A 6,486-nucleotide genomic window follows, 5' to 3' on the forward strand; every position below is an offset into this window, starting at 1 on the left:
ATTCTAGAACAATATCATTGATATCATGTGTAAGTAAAATAATACTTAAACTCATCCAAGAATGGTTGCAGCAGTATATAGACAGGGAATTGTCACAGCTTCAAGCTGTACTCAGAAGAGGACGTGGAAAAGGGATATCATTGTAATCCCATATCTAACTGAATGAAATGCTGCCCATTCCTGTTCCATACTCCCAATTGTTTGAGCTCATTGTTGGGGCCACTGTGTCAATCAGTCTTCTTTAGGGTCTTCCTCTTCTTTGATGACCCTTTAACTTACTAACCAAAATGTCCTTTTCCAAGGACTGGTCTCTCCTAAAAACATAGCCAATGTGAGACAATTCTCACTATTCTTACTTCTATGGAGCCACAAGGCTGCACCTCTTCCAAGACAGATCTGCTTATTCTTCTGGAAGAAAACACACTTTCTATTCCCTTTGCCAACAACATAACTCAAATGTCTTGATTTCCACCTGGTCTTATTTATTATTCAACTTTTATGCTCGATCTTTAGGTGTTATGTTTCATTTTCACTATTCCCAATTACTTAATCCAATCCTCTGTGCATTCCACGTTCTGAATCATAGTGGTGCGTGCAGCTGTTTCTTCTCGCTTTGAGATGTGCCTCATCAAAACGAAGACCTCAAAAATCTGTATTCCAGCCACAGCATGATTGTAGACTTCAACATGAATAGGCATCTCTTCTTCAAATTTTGAGTTCATTTTTAGCATTAAGGAGTTCATAGCTGACAGTGTTCTGCTGACATTTATATGGTTTTCAGAATCATCCTTCAGAAGTGGATAACCAATTCCTTTTTCATCATCTATTCTTAGTCTAAAGCTCTGGTGAAACCTGTTCACCATGGTGATGCTGCTCATATGTGAAATCTCGGTGACATTGCTTATGATATCAAAGCAACATACGTGACACCAAAGTAGGACAAGTTGTCAAATGAAAGGGGCGATTGCCTCACATGCTTATGAATGCTGGTTAATGAATATGGAAAACTGCAGCAAAAATGCTTCAGCATTTGAATGATTGTGTTTTCAAACAATATTGCAAGCACTGTGGTCTTCCAGAAAAAAACAAACAAACAAATCTGTCTCAAGTACAGCAAGAATGCTCCTAAGAAGCAAGATGGGAGGTGTTGCCTCACATATTTTCGGCAGAACCTGGAACAGAATGTCAAGCTTGCTAAAGTAATAACTCAAAATCAAAGCAGTCAATCAATACTCAAAATCAAAGCAGTCAATCCTATAGGCAGAGTAGAATTGCTCCTGTGAGTTGACAAGATTCCAAATTTTTACTAGAGTAGAAAACCCCTTTGTCCTCCTGTGGAGTGGGTGGTGGTGAAAAACTTCTGTCTTACAGATAGCTTGAATGGTGTCTTGGGTTATAGGCTGGCCTGCTAACAGCCAGATCAGCAGTTTGAAACCAACCCCTACTTTGCTGGAGAAAGATGAGGCTTTTTACTCCCATAAATATCTCCCAATTAATTAAAAAAACAAAACAGATCCAGGAATGGGGTTGGGGCTTGTATTAGGCCAGGTTGAATAGAGAAACAAATTCCTTGAGATATATATATATATGAAAGTGCTTTATACCAAGGAGTAATTGAATATCAAGAAAACATCCCAACCCAGTCCAACACAAGTCTATAAGTTCGCTACTAGACCATAAGTCCTTCTTCAGACTCACATAGCTACATGTAATGATGGAGAATGGAGGAAGACTACAGACCTGTGGGTGCAAAGTCATGTGGATCGAGTGTTGCTGGAAGCACATAGGCTATTAACAGGCCTCGGCCACTTGGATTGCCAACAGGAAGGTGAAACAGAGAGAGGGACTCTCTTGCAGGTCAGCAAGTTTCCAAATAGAATGTCAACAGGAAGACAAAGGCAGAAAGACAAAGGAATTTCTCAGAAGCCTCAGGAGAAGGCCATGCCCAAAAGGAGGCATCATGAGACTGTGACCTAATTGTCAGGCTAGACTCTATCCTTTCCCTCTTACTACCCTCAAGTTGATACGAGGTTTTGTAACTACCACAAGGCTCACACTAAATTCTAGCTCCACCTTAAGAACAATTAGTTCTTATATCATGGCCCTGGTCCACACTTGCCCTCAGGAAGGAAACACAGAAGATACAGGTGCTAGAGCAAAAGGCGGTGAAAAAAATGAGATCGTTCCCAGCTATCAGATAAAATAGCATCTGGGGTCTTAAACTCTTGTCTCTGAACAAGCAGCCATCTAAGTGGGTTGTCAACTAAGTCCACATGGAAGAAGCACCCCATTATCAGACACCAAAGGAGTATAAATCATATAATCTGAAATTGAAGGACAGATTAGTATCAGAACCTACATTGTGAGAATCTGGTTTGTAGAAGGCTATGGGTGACAGTGGGAGCCCAATTCATTTGTGGAATCTACGTAGGATACAAGCCTATGGTGACCTTTCTCTATTCACAATTGAGGGATAAGGGGAAAGTTGTTACTAAACAGAGTGCATTTGGAGAGATGAGTAGAGAAGATCAAAGACATAAGGCTGACTTGAACAAATAAAACTTTGTTAGTTGATCCCCTCTCTGAAGCATGTGGGACCTGATGTGGTTTTCAAGATGTTCTGTATTTTTGCTTGTTCATATTACAGTGTATCTCAAAGGTATTATGTTATCAGAGGTCACCCTCTTGAAGTTGTGTTATATATTTTATGTGTTTCAGTGTATGAAACCCAGGATCGATGAACCTATAGGGACATAAGGGTTTCGGGAGCTGGGGTAAAGGGTACAGTGGTGGTGGAGGGAGTAAAATGTCACGGAGCCCAGGAAGAAAAAGAATGTTTGAAAACTGATTGTGTTATCAATTGTACAATTCTACGTGACATCATTGAACTTTGGAATGTTATGATATATGTATTAACTCCCAATTAAGAATAAACAAACAAAAAATAAATAAATAAAGGTACTCACAGAGGCAGTTCTAACCTGGCCTGTAGGATCATTATGACTCAGCACTGACTGCATGATAGTTTGGTTTGAATAAATTCATAGAGAAGCAAAAAGAGGAAGCCCCTCGATGAGATGGATTGATACATGATGGTAACAATGGTCTCAAGCAAAACAACAATTGTAAGGATGGCACAAGGGTAGCCAGTGTTCTCCTCTCTTGAACATAGTGCCAATAAGGGTCCTCATACTCCAAGGAACTTAACAACAAAAACTTCCTTGGTAAACAGTTTTTCATGACAAGAAACAGTAAACAGTATTATGTCAATTGCCAGCAACTGACTAGGAACTTTACTTGAAGTTCACATTATCCTAGAAAACTTACCCAATTCAATACATAGACACTGAGCTTCTTCAAATGTGATTTTTCTACATTTTCTACCTAGCTGGTTTTCTTCAAAATCATCAGAAATCTTCGTATTAATGGTCTAGGCACTCAACTGTTGTACCATGTTGATAGGTACCATCAAGGTGACTCCAATTTATAGTGTCTCGGTTTAAAACAACAAAATGGACTAGTCTTGCACCACCCCCATAATCCTTGTTATGTTTGAAGTCCTTCTTGCAATCAATGTGTCAATCCACCTCACTGAAGGTCTTCCTTTTTTCCTTGACCTTATATCTCAACAAGAATATTGTTGTATTCCAGGATAAGTCTCTCCTGATAACAAGTCCAAAGAGCATGAGATTACATTTTACTAGGGAGACTCCCATGGAGCAATTTATATATACTTCTTCCAAGAGGCAGTTTGTCTATGTACATTGCTATTTGCCAACACCATAATTCTAATCCATCAGTCTTCTCAAGTCTTTTCACCTTTCACATATGCATATGGAATAATTGAAAATGTTATGGCTTGGATGAGGCCAACAAAAATGATTGCAGGGGCAGCCAATTATTTAATATCTCTTCTAGCCAAAAATCTCTCCCACCAAATGGAATTATCCTGCACAAATCTGATAAGAAATTTAGAGGAGATACCCTGTTTCCCCCAAAATAAGACAGTGTCTTATATTAATTTTTGCTCCCAAAGATGCACTAGGTCTTATTTTCAGGGGATGTCTTATTTTTCCATGAAGAAGAATACGGTACACATTTATTGTTTATTGTTTTATTGCTTTATTAAAAGAGACCTCATACTTCCTGTCTGCTCCGGCTGTGCTATGGCCAAGAGTGAGCTGCTCGGCAGCCAGAGTCCAGAGTTATGGGAGGTTTGGGGGGGCCTTATTTTCAGGGAGGTCTTATTTTCAGGGGGATGCCTTCTATTTCAGCGAGAAGCAAAACTGTAAGAAGGTCTTATTTTGGGGGGATGTCTTACTTTCGGGGAAACGGTATTCATAGGATTCACCTGAAAATTGTTGTGACCAGGATTCCCTGGAGTGCTACCCTGCTGTGTATAAAATAAGCCCTCTACGAAGCATGAGCAATCCCTCACTACCAGCACGAGCAGTAATCGAGCTAACCTTTTGGAACCAAATTTCCTGCACATGAATCTCCTGGATCCAGAATACAACTGTAGGAGAAACAGCAGCAACAGAACAGGGACCCAGAACATGAAACGGAGTGGTGGATGTCTCAACCCATGGAGCAAGCGAAACGGAACGCTTTGGGGCAGGCGGCTCGCTTTTGGAGTGAGGTGCTTGTGGAGATTGTTCAGGCCACTGACTCAGGGACCTTGAGCTGGATGCCTTTGGGTTGAGGTGAATAGTGGAGTAATATGCTCCTTCGGAAACTAATTAGTAGACATGAAAGCAGGCCTGTAATATGTCCTGATGAATAACTGTTTCCTGGGTATTCCTCACTTTCATTATAACTTGTTAACCTCCTGAATAAAAAATTTAATTATGCATTTTATCTGTGAATATCTGTGTAGCCATCACCACAGATAATAAAACCCAGGGATATAGACAAAGCTACTTAATATAACTCCCTGCCATCTTTGTCCTTTAATATTTTAAAGAGATCTGTGCTGCATTGGTGCCCACTGTAATATCTTGTTGGAGTTGTTTTTGTTTTGTTTGATAATTTCAACCTTCTGTTAGGTCACCTTTCTTTGGAATGGGCACAAATATGCATCTCTTCCTAACCATTGACCAGGCAGCTGTCTTCCAATTTCCTTGGCATCGGCAAGTGAGTGCACCCTATATTAAACTGACATTGTGAAATATATCAATTTGTATTTTATCAATTTATTGGAATTGCGTTTCACTAATTCCTGTAATACAACTTGGACTTCTTCCTTCTTGATCACTTACTACCAGTTATATTTTGTTTGCTGACTGTGTAGTTCTTCTATCTTTTTGATGCTTTCTTCATCATCAAATATTTTGCCCAATGAATCCTTCTGTAACTTGATCATGCATTTTTCTCAATTTCCTTCATGTCATAGGTTTGGAATATGTTGTTTTTTGGCTTTCTAACTCCAGGTCTTTCACATTTCATTATAATGTTTCACTTGTCTTTATGAGCTCCCTTTGAAAGTTTTTGTTTAGCTTTTTACCTCATCATTTCTTCCATTCTGAATAATTGGTTATTAATCATTATTATGCACATTTCCCTTTCCAATAATCAATACCATTTTATAGACAGTATTTATCATTTACACTTTAAATATATAATTTTTCTAAGATTACTGAAAAATGAAAAACAGCTTACAATTATATTATAGTTATAGAAACATGAGCTAACTATTAAAGAAATAAAATATTGAAGTTTCTAAAGGAATACTCAGATATATTTGTATTTGACAGATTAAAATATAAATTAATTACTACAGAAAAACTTTCAGTAAAAATTTGAGATCAGGCATTTATCTGTAGGGAAATTATATATATGTATGTGTGTATATATGTGCATACATATGCCTGTAATTTTACCTAAACTTACACATGTACATATACTGCAAAGTCAGAAATTCAAAAACACCAACAGCTCTGTAGGAGAAATGTGAGGCTCTCCACTCTTGTAAAGTTACAATTTCAGACATCCAGTGGAGTAACTCTTCTTTTCCCTTCAAGATTGCCATGAGTCAGAATCTACTCCCTGTCAGTGAGTTTGAGGGAATTAGGAAGGTTTATGTAGACATGCATGCCGACACATAAACACAGACATCAAATAAAGAAAGAATTGAAGGTTAACACAAATCTATGCTTATTCAAAATTTGGTCTTGGTTTTGGTGTTTACGAAAATGTATTTTAAAAGGGGACATTTGCTATTCATATTTCATCAATAAAAACCAAGGAGTGCAGATAATTTGCAATCTTAGATAATCCAATTTAAAATAAATTTTCTTCTTCTTCATAGGAGTCTTCCTTGAAGAAGAAACCAGCTGCAGGAAGACTGAGTCATGGATGTATTTATTTATAATTATTCATTTTTCCTATATTATAATGATTCATTTTTCCTATACTATGTGTTAAACCTAAATTTATTAAAATTGAATTGCAAGATAATGTGGGACTGTTTATTGAAGTCAATTCCGG

This window comes from Echinops telfairi, unplaced genomic scaffold, assembly GCF_000313985.2.
Source record: "Echinops telfairi isolate 266 unplaced genomic scaffold, ASM31398v2 ScPeMD7_7469;HRSCAF=8507_1, whole genome shotgun sequence".
Lineage (NCBI taxonomy): Eukaryota > Metazoa > Chordata > Mammalia > Afrosoricida > Tenrecidae > Echinops > Echinops telfairi.